Genomic DNA, 15,696 nt, shown 5'->3' with positions numbered 1-15,696 from the left:
GCCGGGCCTTGGCCGCGGGGCGGAGCCGACCCCTTACATCCGGATCCGGACTCTCCAAGGAAACGCCCACCCCGGTGTTTGCTGGGTCACCTGCTGCGTTGTCCGAGCAGTACCTAAGGCGTGACGTGGAGAGCTCTTCTCGCACCCCACCCAATGAATAAAATGGAATTGCCCTGCCGTGTGGGTGCTGTCATACAGAAAGGCTGAGTAGGGATTCCAATTCCAAACTAGGAAGAAATGAAATTTTCCTTCCATGCACCCCAGACTGTGATTCGCCCTTTCTCAAAGTACTAATGCTTGTGACTCTGCTGTAAAACTTAAGGAATACGATTTTTTTTCCGTTTCTCTGCTACAGAAGACATTTGCCTCCTCTGATTTAAGACTCTTAAATATCTGGTGTTTGTTTCTTCCACTCTTCTCCACCAAAGTAATTCGGACAGCCTGTTTTTCTGCATTTCCCAGGGCCTCTATTTAGTCTCAAACCTACAGGATGCCCAAAGTTTAATTTCAAATTAATAATGAATAATTTTTAGTACATATATGTCCTAAATATTCTATAGGACATGCATGTATTTTACCTGGCAACCCACTTCTGTGTCAAGTTGCAGGAAGGACAGCTATACTCTGTTGTATGCCTGTAAAGGAATGGGCTTTTAAGGTTTTCTAGAAGATAAAAGTCACCTCACTGACCTTCAATTTCTGATATAAAATTGTGATAGTCCAAAGGACAAGAAGTGAGTCATCCATAGACACCTTCCCTCCCAGTCTAAGCACTGCAACTTGGAAATGAAACTGGCCCTGAAAAACGGGCTAAAAACACAATTCATGGTAGTTCAGAGCCAACGTGTGAGAGATCTTCATATATTTTAAGATAAAAGAATGGTCCCCAGGACAATGAGACTTGTTTTATAAGCTAAAGTCGGACCAGAAGAGAGATTATTTGTGCAGCAGAACCCGGAAAAGCCACAAAGGCAAAGAGTTACTCAGGGAAGACACTGGTCCGGCCCAAAGACTGTATCTGCAGTGCTGTTGATGGAGTATCTCGATGATGTAGATAGACATGTTCTAATCATATATAAGCATACCTTGGATATATTGAGGGTGTGATTCCAGACCACCACAATAAGGTGAGTATTGCAATAAAGCAAGTTGTAATTTTTTTTGCTGGTGGAGGGTCTTGCCTTCAATTTGTAAAAAAATTCAACATCTGTGAAACAGTAAAGTGAAGTGCAATAAACAGGTATGCCTTTAGCTAATCCAGCTTGCTCTAACTTTATACCCACCAGCCAACTTTCTGTTTACAGTGTAGCTTGCCATGTAGTTTGCTTACAGAGAGAGTGTTGGATTCAAATAGCTGATCTCCTCTAGGATTGTTTTTACAACTTTATAGAGCTATAATTTATATACCATGCAGTTCACTCTAAGTGTACAAATTAATGATTTTTATCAAGTTTACTGAGTTATGCTGCCACGGCCATAATACAGATTTAGGACGTCACCCCTATGAGATGACCTTTAATATTTAATCCCCTTTCTATACACTCCTCCAAGCAACTACTAATCTCCTTTCTATTTCTATATATTTGCCTTTTCTGACAATTCGGGGTTTGCTTTTTAAAATAATAATTTTATTTATCCATCAGTTTCTGTGTCTGTGGCTAATGTAAATTTACCCCAGAGATAGATCAGTTTTCACTTTTCTGACAAGTAAGTTGTACTAGGCTGCTGGATTGTTCTGGATTCCCCAAGTCAATGACCTCTAGTCAAAGACAACCAGAAACACAACAATGGCTGGGTTTATTACTCATTGCATTTATTACTCATTGCAGTGAGAAAGAATGCACACTATAGGGAACCATGGGTTGTCTCAGTAAAAGTATATTAGAAAGGTACTCATTATAAGATTCAAGCTTGTGTTCGATGATTTGAGGGAGTGTATAAAAGACTAGAGCTTTGCTCTGGATTAGATACTGCCAAGAAGCAAGAATAATTCTTAAGACTGGATATCTTAATAAGTCTTATCTAGAAGGGGGGCAGACTAGACTGAGGCTAAAGCTGTAATTGGTAAAAACAAACAAACAAACAAACAAAAACAACACACACACACAACAGTAGTCAGTTCTTAAAATAGGGGAATGTTGACCATTTTGGAGTTTGGACAATATTCAGTTTTTTTGTCTTTTGTTTAGACATAATTACAGAAGGGTCATATTTTGTCTTAATTGTGGTCAGAGTGGCCTTGTCTGATGTTCATATTCTGTGAAATTGTTTATACTCAACAGGGCCTAGGTGTGAGTACCAGGCCAGTTCCCAATGCCAGGAGCTGCTTCTCTCTTTCTCACGAAGATATGCCATCTAGTGAACGACTTATCTGGGTAACTAGCCAGGCGTTCACTCCTCTATATCACTACATGTATTTATTTGCCTTTTTCTTGAAACTTCAAAAATAGGCCAGTTGGTAAAAATATTACCCCAGTTGGGTAAACTCCAACCTTCAAACTCAGATTGTGATAATTTTTATAGATGTTTAAGTGATTCACCCTTCATCTTATAAGTGAGGCAGTGAACAACAATGTTCGTATTCTGTTAATACTTTCTTTCATGACCTTGCATCTTTTAAATGCAGTTTAGCAACATTTGCTGTCCATGTAAATACTGAAGTGTTCCTATCCAAGATGCAAGAACTCTTATGAATCAATTTTTTTAAAAAAAGACAACTGAGTAGAAAAATAGGCAAGAGATAGAAAAGATGCATTACAAGAGTAGATAGTCAATGGTAAAAAAAAAAAAAATGTATATATATATGTATATTAATCATGAGGGAATTGCAAATTAAACCTCAATAAGATACAGCTACAAACAACAAAAGAGTTAAAAATTAAAGGACTAACAATACCAAATGTGAAACAACTGGAATGATTATACACTGCCAGTGGGAGTGTAAATTGGTGGAAATTTGTTTGGCACACATATTCTAGAAACCAGAAATTTCACTCCTAGATCTAAATGCCTACTTACTTTTACCAAAAGATGTATTCACCAAAACAGAAGTCTAAAGTTCATCTACAGTAGAGTGGATAAATTGTAGTATAGTACACAGCAATGAAAACAAATTACTACTAAATACAACATATATTGATCTCACAAACATGATATTAAGTAGAACTAATATAATTTCATTAAAATAAAGTTCAAAAACATGCAAAACTAATCTGTGGCGTTAGAAATCAGGATAGTCGTTGCCTTTAGGGAGGTATAAAGAGGTAATGATTAGGAGGGCACGTGGTGGGGCAACTGCAGTGCTGGTTGTGTTCTGTATTTTTATCTAGGTGGTCATTATCTGGGTGCTGTTACTTTGTAATAATTCATAGAGCTGTACACTTATTATCAGTATACTTTTTTGTGTGTATGTTATACTTTTTTAAAAGTTTATTAAAATGCATATTATTGCTGTGAAAAAGTTAATTGTTGAAGTTGGATATTAGTACAGGAAGATTATACCATTCCCTCTACTTTTCTGCATTTGAAATTTTCCATGATAAAAAGTTTAAACGTGTATGCATATGTGAATATGTGTATGTATATATGCGTACATGTATATTTATGCATGTATATATTTGTATGCATATTTGTTTGTAAATATTTGAGCTGCTCCTTGACCTTCCAATTTCCTCAAAAATGAACCAGATTTTCCAGAGACCATAGCAATGACTAGAGCCATGTGATTCTTTTATACCATGGTGGGTTTGAAAATTAGGATAGAAAGAGAGTTAGTGTATTTGGATAGTATTAACCAATAAAAGAAATATATTTGATATGTAAAATGACAATCTGAGTGAACATTTTTATACACGTATTAATATAAATATGTTGAATTTGTATTATAGGTACAGATATAAATATATTTAAGAGAAGACAGACAATATGACAATGTCTTTGACTACAAGCCAAACACTATTAAAATGCACTTGAGCAAGAATTACAAATTTTTATTTCATTGAAGTGTTTGGAATATGCTAGAAATAAATGAGATTTGATGTCATTCACAAATTGTGCTTGAGAGAAATGAACACATCATTCTATACATGTTGCTTTGGAATCCTGGCTAATGATTGAAACTTCCAAGTATTTCTAGGTATATTTCACTATATAAATGTTGGGCAAAGCTCATAGAAAAGCATCCATAAAGGGAAACAAAGACAAAGGATGCATGAAACAGGACATGATTGCACAACAAGCGCTATGAGGCCCGTCACCATGATTGCTCTTAAGTAGCTACTGAATGGGCCAAAATACACAGGTTCCCCCAGAAGAAAAATATTTGAGTAATTTGAGAGTAGAATGTTTATTGAAAATAAAATTTGGGCTGAGGGAGTTGGGGACTCTAGATTGAAGGGTAACTATATAAAAATAATTCAGTGGAGTCACAGCGTGGTCATGTTTTCCTTAAGAGCTAACTTTAGAACTTAATACCCATGTGAGATGAATTTCCCTTGTATCTTGTTGAACCACCACAACTACCAATAACTACAAGTTTAAACATTTTTAGAAAACTGATATAAAATAGAAAGGGCCTACAGACAAACAGAAACACTTCACACAAGAGTGAGATAGTTTGAATGACAAGGCATCTTCCCAGTGACTTTTCTTCTTTTCTTGAGAGGTTCTTGGAGCATAAAAATTATCAAAAAGGGTAGAAGGCAGAAGTCCATGCATACTGAACTTAGAAAGCTACTTAAGGCACTTTAATGACACTTTCGGCCTTATACAATTTTTGCAGAATTTTGGAAACTAACACCCAATTAAGCCATACTCCATTGCAGGTGTGACTCCCAGCTAGGGTTGCCAGATAAGGTATAGGATGCCAGTTACATTTACATAAACGATGAATATTTTTCTAGTACACATATATCCCATGTCTATTTGGGGTATAATTATTTTAAAAGTATTTGTTGTTTATTTTTATTTGCTAAATCTGGCAACTCTCATACTGGTAGATCCTTGGTTTACATGGATTCGAACAAGAACTCAAAGGGGCCTGCACAATTAAGGTGCATTGAAATAAAACCCTGGGGGAAAACATTGCAATAAAATAAGGAGTTATTATAGAAAAAATAAGCAAAAGATGAGCTATTCCTATATAAAAATGCATAAAGGACATGAAGAGACAATTCACATACACTTACACACACAAATATATGAGTGGCAAAGGCAATTAAATAGTCAGCCTTATTTGTAATAAAAGAATGGCATATTTTTAAGAAACCAATGACACACTTTTTTTAATCTACCAAGGAAGCAAATTTAAAAAGCAATGATAGTGCCTGATGTTATTTCATACTCTGATGATGAGAGTTAAATAGCCTTCTCAAAAGGCAAGTTGGTATTATATATTTTTGAAAAAGCCTTTAAAATATATGTAATTTGCAAGATCTGTCTTAGAGAAATATTTTAAATGTATGAAAAAAATTAGCTCTAAGTATGTTAACCAGTGTAATATTTTTAACACTAAAAAATAGAAAACAACCAGAATGTTCCACAGAGGAGTTTGTTAAATAAATTATGGTACATAATAACAAAGGTGTCACATTTTGTCTTGATCATGGTCACAGAAATGCCCGGTCTGATGTTCTTGTTCTGTGAACTGGAATATAATGGAATAGTCTGCAACCATTAAAATTATGTCGAGAAGAACTAGTAATATGGAAAGATGTTAAAGATATGTTGCTAAGTTTATTATAAAATAACATGCAATTCATGATTTTATTTTTGTTAATGTCCACATGTGTTAAGAGAATGAAAAAACAAATTACAGGCTGGGAGGAAATATTGGTAAATCACCTCACTAACAAAGGACTTTATTCCAATATGTAAAGAACTCTCAAAACTGAACAGTAAGAAAACAAACAACCCAATTAAATAATGGCGAAAGACTTAAACAGACACTTTACCAAAGAAGATATATAGATAGCAAATAAATACAAATGTTCAACATCATTAGCCAATAGAAAAATGCAAATTAAAACCGTACAAGTTACCACTACACACCTATCAGAATAGCTAAAATAATATATCCTGACGATATCAAAAGCTGACAAAAATGTAAGGCATCTGGAACTCTCATATAGCAAGCACTGTTAGGAATGTGAAATGGTATAGCCACTCTGGAAAACATTTAACTGTTTCTTACAAAGTAAACATATACTTCTCATATGACCCATTAATCCTACTCCTCGATATTTAAACCCCAGAGAAATGAAAACATGGTCACACAAAAATATGTACACAAATATTTATAGCAGCTCTATTTATAATCACCAGAGTTATGAACACAATCCAATGTCTTTCAACCCAAAAATGTATAAACAAACCATGGTATATTCATACAAACTCAACAATAATAAGTAATGAGCTATTAATATACAATCTTGGATGAATCTCATATACACTGAGTGAAAAAGCCAGTCTCAAAAGGTTACAGATTCTATAATTCCATTTACATGACATTATGTGACATTTTCAAAAGCCCGAAGTTTTAGCGATAGGTGTTTGCGAGTGCCAGGGATTAGGGGTGAGGGAAGATATTATTACAAGGGATAACAAGAGGAATTTGGGAGCATGATAGAGCTGTTATGTATCCTGATTTTGGTGGAAGTAAATGAATCTATATATGTATTAAAACTCATAGAAAGAAGTATTTAAAATTGAAAAATATATATGATCACAGATAAAAGAATGGAAGGACACATCTGAAAATTTTTATAGTGGGTTAATTCTATGGGGTCAAATACAGGCTGACTTACCTCCCTCGTGATTGCATAGTATTTCCATTTTAAAAAATAGTGAACATATGTTATATTTGTAAAGAAATTTTATATAGATAGGATAAATACACATATACATATTTATGTAAATAGATCATGTTATAGGAAAACTTGAGTGATGCCTGCCATTATTTCATATTGGTTCAGCCTTTGGGGGACAAAGAGGTTTCACTGCATTATTGGAAAAATATGTTTTGGATAAGATGTTTTTCTCACTTATAAAAGAACTGGCAGTGCTAACATATCTCCATAAATCTGTACTTTGCCATGGGCTATAGCACAAAGTGTCTTGGCTTTCTGCTGCACCATTAGGTTTCCCATTAACATCCATTAACCAACAACTTTCACTTCAGGGTATGCAGCCAGAATTCCTTCTGAAATGGAAAAAAATGTAGAAGTGATGATGCAATCATAGGCTAAGTATTTGTTTTTCTTTCTCATCAATTTTAGCTTGTCTTGTAAATGGATCAGAATTCTCATCAGGTATTAAGCATTAGGAAGCTGCCGGGAGTTCCAACAGCAGTTGGCTTATTTAATTTTGCTTTATGAAAGTAACCCAAGTTATGTTAGATGAAATTTTTAAATGCTTTTATCCAAAACCTAGAGAGCAAAACTTAAACCAAGTGCGTTTGGCCTCCTTAGTCATTATTTGGTACGTCCACGACAAAAGCCTGAGATTCTGACAGCAGACTGGCACTGAGAAGCAGACCCCCTACTGGACCACAGAAATCAACACTTCCCACTACTCCTTGGGGGGATCCCAACCTCCCTCATCTGTTCATGCCATGGCTACCAGCAGGAAGTGAAGCTACAGGCATCCTATAGGCCAAGCCGTTTCTCAAAAATCCATAGCTATTATCAGACTTTCTGCTTCATTTTGGCAGTTTGACAGTGAGCAATTGGCTGCCTTCTGAGCTATATATGTCACACAGGGCAAAAATATTACAAAAGGCTAAGGCAGGCATGTTATAATTTCTTAAGGTTTTGGCCTTGACTCCCATTAATAGTTCTGCAACTCAAAGCAAAACCAAAAATTCTACACTAATATTTTCATCGCTACCCAAACATATATGTGCAATCATAGAAAATGATCCGGAAATATACACACCAGCCTGGTGACAATAGTGAAGAATGGAAGTGGGGGGCTTTAAATTTACCTCTAACTATTGAAGTTTTCACATCTTATATTATTGGTATAAGTTAAAATCAATTTAAAATAATTTAAGTCTTAGGATCCTCTTTTGGGGTGGGGCAGAAAGGGATAAGTTCACTATTTTGTCATTTTATAAGACTAAGTGTTCTAATAAATTTGAGAGGAATAAGGGGTCTTCTACTCTTTCCTTAACTATGGAAGTTTGGAAGGGGACATAGCACCTAAAGAAGGAATTGGGATTTGAATATTGCTGAATAGGGAAGGTAGTTTCATAGTTGACAAAAGAACCTTGGAGAAATAATACAATAGGGTTTGATGGTCTAGTGAGACTTGAACAGTTGTCCGATTAGATTATTTCTGTTCTAACTGCTGAGTGATTATGAAGTGGAAGAATATCCAGAAACACAGCAACCACATGACAGAAGAAGAAATGAGATCTGTAAAGGAACTTATGGTGGACAGTTTACGGCGGCAGGAAAGCAAGCTGGGGATGTGGGGTAGAGGGGGTAGGTTCAGAGCCATCCACAACCTTAAGAGTGTCTAGATTTCATGTCAAGGACTGTGAGAGGCCAGGTGAGGCCTTTTGAGAGAGAATCTCACTGAAACTGTCAGCTCCAGAGGAAGGTGGCAGCATTTTACTGGGTAGAAAGTGAAAAGAAAGGGCATCGTTAGGCTTTCGCTGACTTCCCACTGAGAGGGGATTTCTAAAGTTTTCTTTTCTTGAGGAGCTCACTGTTTGGTGAGGAAGCCAGACAAAAGAATGATGATAATTCAGAGTGACAAATTCCATAAAGAAGTGAGAAGAGAGCAGAAAGGAGGTTGTGATGAAATTACCTTATTTAATGTGAGTTTGTGCCTTTTTGTCTCAATCTTCCAGTACAGGTACATGGGCAGGGGAACAGTCTAATAATATACTAGACAGAGGGGGAAAAAAAAAAGGCCCAGCCTTGGGCTCAATATGACATGAAATGGAAGGGCACATAGTGAATGGTAATGCCAAGAAAACTAGTGGGAGGCAGATTATGAAGTGTCTTGCAGTCAGTTTAAGTTTTATTTATTGTAATGGAGAGCCACTGAAGGTTTTTAAGGAAGGAAGTGTATAGAACAGGCTGGCATAATAGGGTCATGACTTGCACAACGCCAAGGGCATCATTTATAACTTGATAGAGTGTAATATATGCCACATGGTGAGAAGGAATGTTTCTCAGAAGAAGAGGGGCATTTTTCTTGGTAGACTAAACGAAGACTTCCATTGCCTTGACCCTGACAGGTAGTGTTTTCGCAAAAGGCCACCTCCACAGCTGTGGACCGGGCCCCTGACAATTATCTGATCAATGGGCCAGGGTCACAGTGTGCTATGAAATCTCACAGTGCCAAGCATGGCATCTACTTTGTAGGGAGCTCTTTAGTTAAGATCTATGGACAAGGCAAGCAATTGTAGTGAGAATGCCCATCTTGTAGACTGAGGGGGAGCAAAATATGCTACTCCAAATTATGCCATTTTGGCCAACTGGTTATTTTGAATTAAAGTTACTTAAGAAATAGCCAGTGCAAGAAGAAATTGACCCTCCTTTGTCCCCTGAAATTAGGAGATAAAGCTCCCATGTGACAGGCATCCTCCCTGGACTGGGAGGTAGAGGCACATCCTTATCACCAGAGCAGGGAACTGAGAATGGAGGGCTGTATAAACAAACCTTGTTCTTCTTCAGTAATTTACTACCCAAAGCCCAAACCCCCTTGTCTTGTCAATTCTTCACAAATTTAGTGTTTCTTTGTCTAAAAGGTATAAAATCTGCCTGCTTTGATCATTTCTTTGAGTCTCATATTTCTCCCACACATGCATAACTAAATTTTTTCTTTGACTTATGTAAATTTAATTTTAGGCCAGCCAAAGAACCTAGAAAGGAAAAGGAAAAGTTTTTTCTCTTCTACAAAATGTAGACATTGATTTGGTACAACTGCAAATATAAACTGCAAAAATCCCCAGGACTCAACCTATAAGATGTGGGATTTTATAAATTTCCAATAGCTTGTTTCTCTATATATTTGTTCTCCTTACTTAAAAGTCAAATATAGAAGAAAATATCTTAATTAATTGCACATTGCACATGTTAAATTCTCTGGTTCATTAAGGTTTTACCATTTTTTAAATCATATTTATTCTAGAAGTGTTTAGGTGACTTAAGATTGTGTGTCAAGTGGAAAAGCAAAGTAAACACTACATTTCCAGAAAACTTATGTCTGCACAAAAACCTGCACACAAATGTTTAGAGCAGCTTTATTCACAGTTGCCAAAACTTGGAAGCAACCAAGATGTCCTATAGAAGGTAAATAGATAAATAAATTGTGGTGCATCCAGACTATGAAATATTATACAGAGACAAAAAGAAATGAGCTGTCAAGCCACAAAAAGACATGGAGGAACCCCAGCTGTATATTGCTAAGTGAAAGAAGCCAGCCTGAAAAGGCTGCGTTACTGTATGATTTCAACTATATGACATTCTGGAAAAGACAAAACTTCGGAGTCAGTAAAAAGGTAAGTGGTGTCAAAGATAAAGAAGGATGTTAAAGTGGTAAGGACAGATTTTAATCAGTTACAGTAGGGAAAAGAATCCAGCATAAACTGAACTCAACTTTGATCTATGCAGAGAAGACTGGCTGTTTTAAAGGGAGAGGAAGGAGTAGGAAAGGGGAATGGTGGGGGCGGGAAGTGAAAAATTATAAAAAGTGGGAAGGGGAGATTCGTCCATGGGAAAACATCTGGGTTTGCTAACTGGCGTTTGTCAAAGTCAGGCTCCTGTCCTCCCACAGAGGCCGAGGGACAGGGATCTTATCTTCAGCTGTTGGCTGGAAGAGTCAATTCTTTTGGCAGCCTTGAGTTTCCTCAGGGAGGCACTTTAAGTGGGGCTCAGTTCATCCTAGGAATTGGGATTTTAGAAATTATGCTAGTGTTCATTCGAGTCTTCATAGGCCAAGGTTGAGAATGAGTTAAGAAAAAAGACTCAGAGGAGCCTGGCTAGAGTTTGGAGAGAATTATTGTCAGCGGTCACCTGGGGTTCCTGGGAAGGAAGGATGAATAGGTGGGACGCAGGGGATTTTTAGGGCAGTGAAACTGTCCTATATAATACTGTTGTGGGGGATACATGTCATTATATATTTGTCAGAACCCACAGAATGTGTAAGACGAAAAGTGAACCCTAATGTAAACTATGGACTTTAGTCAATAATACTGCATCAACATTGGCTTATCCATTATAAGAAAATTACTGTACTAATGGCAGATGTTAATAGAGGAAGAAAGGATGGGAAAGAGACTGGGGACTCTGGGTATTGTCTGCTAATTTTTTTCTGTAAACCTGAAAATGCTCTAAAAATAAAGTACATATTAAAAAGGGAAATTTTCAGATGGTATTTTTTTTCATTTTTATTAGATTCGAGTGGAATAAATAAATGTGAAGTGAATAATACTAATTGTTGTTATATTTTAATAATACTAGTTGTTATGTTTTAAACTTTAAGAAACCTTTAGCACACTGCGCATAAATAAAAAGTTGTTATCGAAAAGTCGATTGCTTCAAATGTAATGTATAACGTTAAAAGTGTCTTAAGTAAAAAGTAGCCTCCTGCCCCACACAGGTAATGGCTCTTAGGAGTTTGAAGTCTCCCCACCCCCGGTCTGCAACGGCACTCATTAATTTGGTCTTCACAAAACCTTTGTGACATAAGCAGGGAAGCCATGACAGTGCCTGCTCAGATAGCCAGTGCCATGGAGCTTCTGGGGACAGTTTTCAGCATGTAGTTTGGCTGAGTTTCCATGAGAAGACAGCCAAAATGCACCTACTCTGTGCCTGGCCCAGAGGAGGCCCTGATATTTTCCCCCTCTCCCCTGTGATAAATATTTGGAAATATATTTCTTTATTTGAAAGCAAGCATTTTTAAATGTGCTCACACAAAAAGATTGAAAGCTCTATAAGTAAAAAGATTTCCCCCCCTTTTATTCTTTAATTTATTTCCTGGGACTAACATCTTTATTTCCCGGGTTTAACTTTATGAAGGCATTAGCAAGCCCAGTTCCAGGAAAGCATAACCTTTTGAGTGAAAATTCTCAGTATTCGGGGATCATACAGTAGGGCACCCTATTTGGGTAATGACTCAGATTAGATATCCAGCTGTCAGTAATGTTGGCATTTGCTTGGTTTTATGAAATCTTTTACTGACTTAGGCATTCTGGTTCAGATTTTTTTTTTAAATTCTATACCTGTTTGTGGGTAGATTTTATGATTGATGCGGAATTCCTTATTTTACCCATTTATTTATATTTCATGCTTAATAGTCAATCTAAGAAATTGAGCTGTTCTTTCTATTGCCTTACAAGCAGGGATCCTGGGGTAAACGTTGCTGTGTGACAAACCAAGACCAGCAGAAGTACTAGAAAAACAAGCTTGGAAAAGAGAGGTAATTACCTAAAATTAGATCAAGCAAAAACTGCTCTATTAGGTAAATCCTGTTGCTAAATTGCCTACAGCAAGCTGAGCATGGGATAATACCGTGTACTATGAAAAAGAATTTTTTTAAAAGCCTTATAACAGGAAAGTGGGTCAAATATCTAGTGTTATCAAGCCCTCTCTCATTTTTCTTTATTACTTTTCCAACTTGAAAGAAGACATGGGGAAGTATAGAGACAATTGATGTAGGGCATAGAAAAAGATAACTCAATTTTAAAAAAGATTCTCGTAAGTAAACAAATTAGTCATTCTGAGATCAACTGATGTTTCTGACTAGTGATCTTTTTCTAGAACTTAATGGACAGGCTTTGTTTTCAAAACTAACCATTTGTTCTAGTTATCATATTTAATTGTAGTCTTAGTACTTCTACAAAAAGCATTAAAGTGTCATGGGGATTGAGCTTACCAAGAAAATGGCTGCAAAACAATGTAGAACCAAAGAACCGAGGATCTTCAAGAAGTTGTAATGACAGCTGCTTGTGAAATTATATTGGAATTTCTTCTTCCCCAGGACTATGAATTCAGCCCAGTAGGAGACCTTTGAACTTTATATTTTGTCTAGCTATCTGACACGTGTTGGGAAAAATCTTCTGGATGTGGGAGGTCCCAGTAAATGACAAGAGAGAACATTGTATTGTCTTTATTTTCTCTCTTCCTCCTACACCCTTCACACATAATTTTTAGAGTGCAGAATCTGGCTTAAATCAAAATGGCACCTGATAAATCATTAAAATAAAAATTTTGATATCATGTAAAACTTTCAGAAAATGCTTGTGAAGTAATGTTACGTAAAAGAAGCAAGACACCAAAATGAACTTCGCTGTGATTACAGCTGTGTAATAATTATAGATACATGCATACAGTATCTCCAAGATAGCAGGTAAAAATGGAAACCATCTGATTTGAGAAGATTTTAAAAAATCTTTTAGTCAAGTTTGCTTTAATCTGCTAGTTGGTGGGGGGGAAAATCAGGTGATATTAAAAATATTGAATAACCTGTATTATATACCATGGAGGCCACTACAACAAGCAGCTGCCATAATTACGGAGGGAGCCAGTTGTAAACACAGTGTTGCAGAGCCAGGTCAGCACCAGGCATTTCTCATGGGTCTGAGGTAACGAATTGGGTGGGAGCTGTTGCAGCCCCAGCAGGTTGCTAGTAGGTAGAAGCCAGAGCAGCCCCTCAGGGCCAGAGCAATGGGTGGGTAGGAGGCACTTGGTGGGCTTGAATATCACCTAGTTACCAATCAGTACTGTGGTATTTCCATAGTTTATCAACTGGTATTGCTGTAATAGTGCCTATGAGCTGATAAGAGTCTGATTAAGAGTAATCCTGAAAAGGAGGGAAAGAGACAATGCTTGTAAAAGTCTTACTGATAATAGCGCCAAGCACGTGGTAAATACTCCATAAATGTTGGCTGACATAATAATGTTGCATTCCTGCTTGCACATTTATTCTTATTAATAAGCAAAAAGTACACAGCCTAGACATTCCTTGAGGAGAGGATAGAAATAGGGTATGGCCATCAATCCCAGCAGTGGAAAGATTTTGTACAGATAGAGGCTTATTATCACTTAATTTCTCTGTCCTTTTCCCCAGCATCCAATCAGATATTGTCTTGCTCAGCTGTCCCCTGGTCTCTGGTGTGCAGATGGTGACAGAGAAGAAGGAATAGCAAGCAGGGTACTTGAACCTGGGACATGGTACCCAACTGCCATTTAATATCGATATTCCAAACAAAACTCACAGAAATTTGTGTCCATACACCATCAGGACAAGGTCCAGGAATTAGGGAACCACAATGAGAGTGCCAGATACATCCCCAGAAAACCAGACGCAGTGCTACAGCTGATCTTGTAAACTTCTCACTTTATACGTGAGAAAATTTAGGCTCCAAGAGAACAATTACCTTCCTCAACTTGATAAGTTACTTTTTGGGGGGTAAATATAATTTTTTTGTGTCTAGTTCATCCTACTTTATAAACACAAGTGTTAAGAATGTGTTAAGAAACTCAGTTGAAAAGCACAATAAAGGTTCAACAAAGGTCTGTCATCACACAGACACAGAATGAATTAGCCTTCAAACCAATTCAGGAGGGGAAGGGCCAATACAGGGCCACGTTCCAGCTATGACAAGTTTGAATTCCTCTTCAGTTAAGGAAGCCAATACTTGTCAGCCATGACCATCCATCTCACCCCATGGGAATTTGGGGGGTGGTTTCCATCACAGACCCACTATGGCCCATCTTCCCTTTTTTCCCAGGAAAAGTTGCTTTGTGAAGACAGCCATGAAGTCATCAGCATGGCAGCCTCACCACCACCTGTGCCTGCACCACCATTTCAACATAACACTGTGCTGTTTCTATCGGCTGACACTTAGTATGTGTTTGCTCTGTGCCAGGTATTGTACTAAGCGGTTTACATGGAATACTTCACCCTATCCCGTTGGGAATACACTCTTAGTATGTCCACGTTGCAGGTGGGGAAACTGAGGGGATCAATGGATGGACGGATGAGCAATGGGTAAGCCTGAGATCCAAACCCAGTCTTAACCATTAAAACTGCCTTCACGAATGAGGATGTAAAATAAGATAAATTCAGACTTCTTTAATGCAAATCTAGGGATCAATAGTGATAATTATAACATAATAATAAAGATATCTAACATAACGATCTTATGAGATAGGTGCTGTTATTATCTCCCTGGCTTACAGATAGCCTTCTATCCTTTGACTTGTACAGTCATTTATTCACCCACATACCCATCCTTTCATTCATCCATGCATCTCCCAGGGCATCCATCCATCCATCCATTTAGTAAACATTCATTGAGCATCTATCATATATCAGAAGAACTCACTGTCCAATAAGGAAAATAAAAATACACTGCATATTCTAAATGCTATAACAGAACATTCTAAATACTTGGAGACCTGAGGGAACTCAACAAGAAAGAAATTGATTGAGAATAGCATCAAGTTCTTTACCTTTTTATCTACATCAGTCTGAGTTAAAGAATAAATGCCTACTTCCGAAGTGAAGCAGGTTTTTCTGCCCTCTCTAAATTGCCTTTCATCCTTCCAAGGATCTACAGTAAAAAATGGGGAAAATGCATCTCTAGCCACAGAAGGCAGTTAAAAGATTACAACTTGTAGCCTGCAGGAGCAGAAGTGTTGGTGGAGAGAGATGGAAGGGTCCTCAGGGAACCTACTT

At 37.2% G+C, this 15,696-nt stretch overlaps 1 long non-coding RNA gene across 1 annotated transcript; it reads left to right on the top strand.

Moving 5' to 3' along the window:
* Window positions 1-10: 10 nt before the first annotated feature.
* LOC120591787 (uncharacterized) lies at window positions 11-15,100 on the top strand. Its single transcript, XR_005649998.1, has 3 exons — window positions 11-1,127; window positions 12,356-12,432; window positions 14,747-15,100. It is a non-coding gene; the product is annotated as an uncharacterized LOC120591787 (long non-coding RNA).
* Window positions 15,101-15,696: the final 596 nt, after the last annotated feature.

Source organism: Pteropus medius, unplaced genomic scaffold, assembly GCF_902729225.1.
Source record: "Pteropus medius unplaced genomic scaffold, Ma_sr-lr_union100, whole genome shotgun sequence".
NCBI classification, from domain to species: domain Eukaryota; kingdom Metazoa; phylum Chordata; class Mammalia; order Chiroptera; family Pteropodidae; genus Pteropus; species Pteropus medius.
Note: the sequence above shows the minus strand (reverse complement) of the source record. Positions and strands in the feature narration are given on the sequence as shown.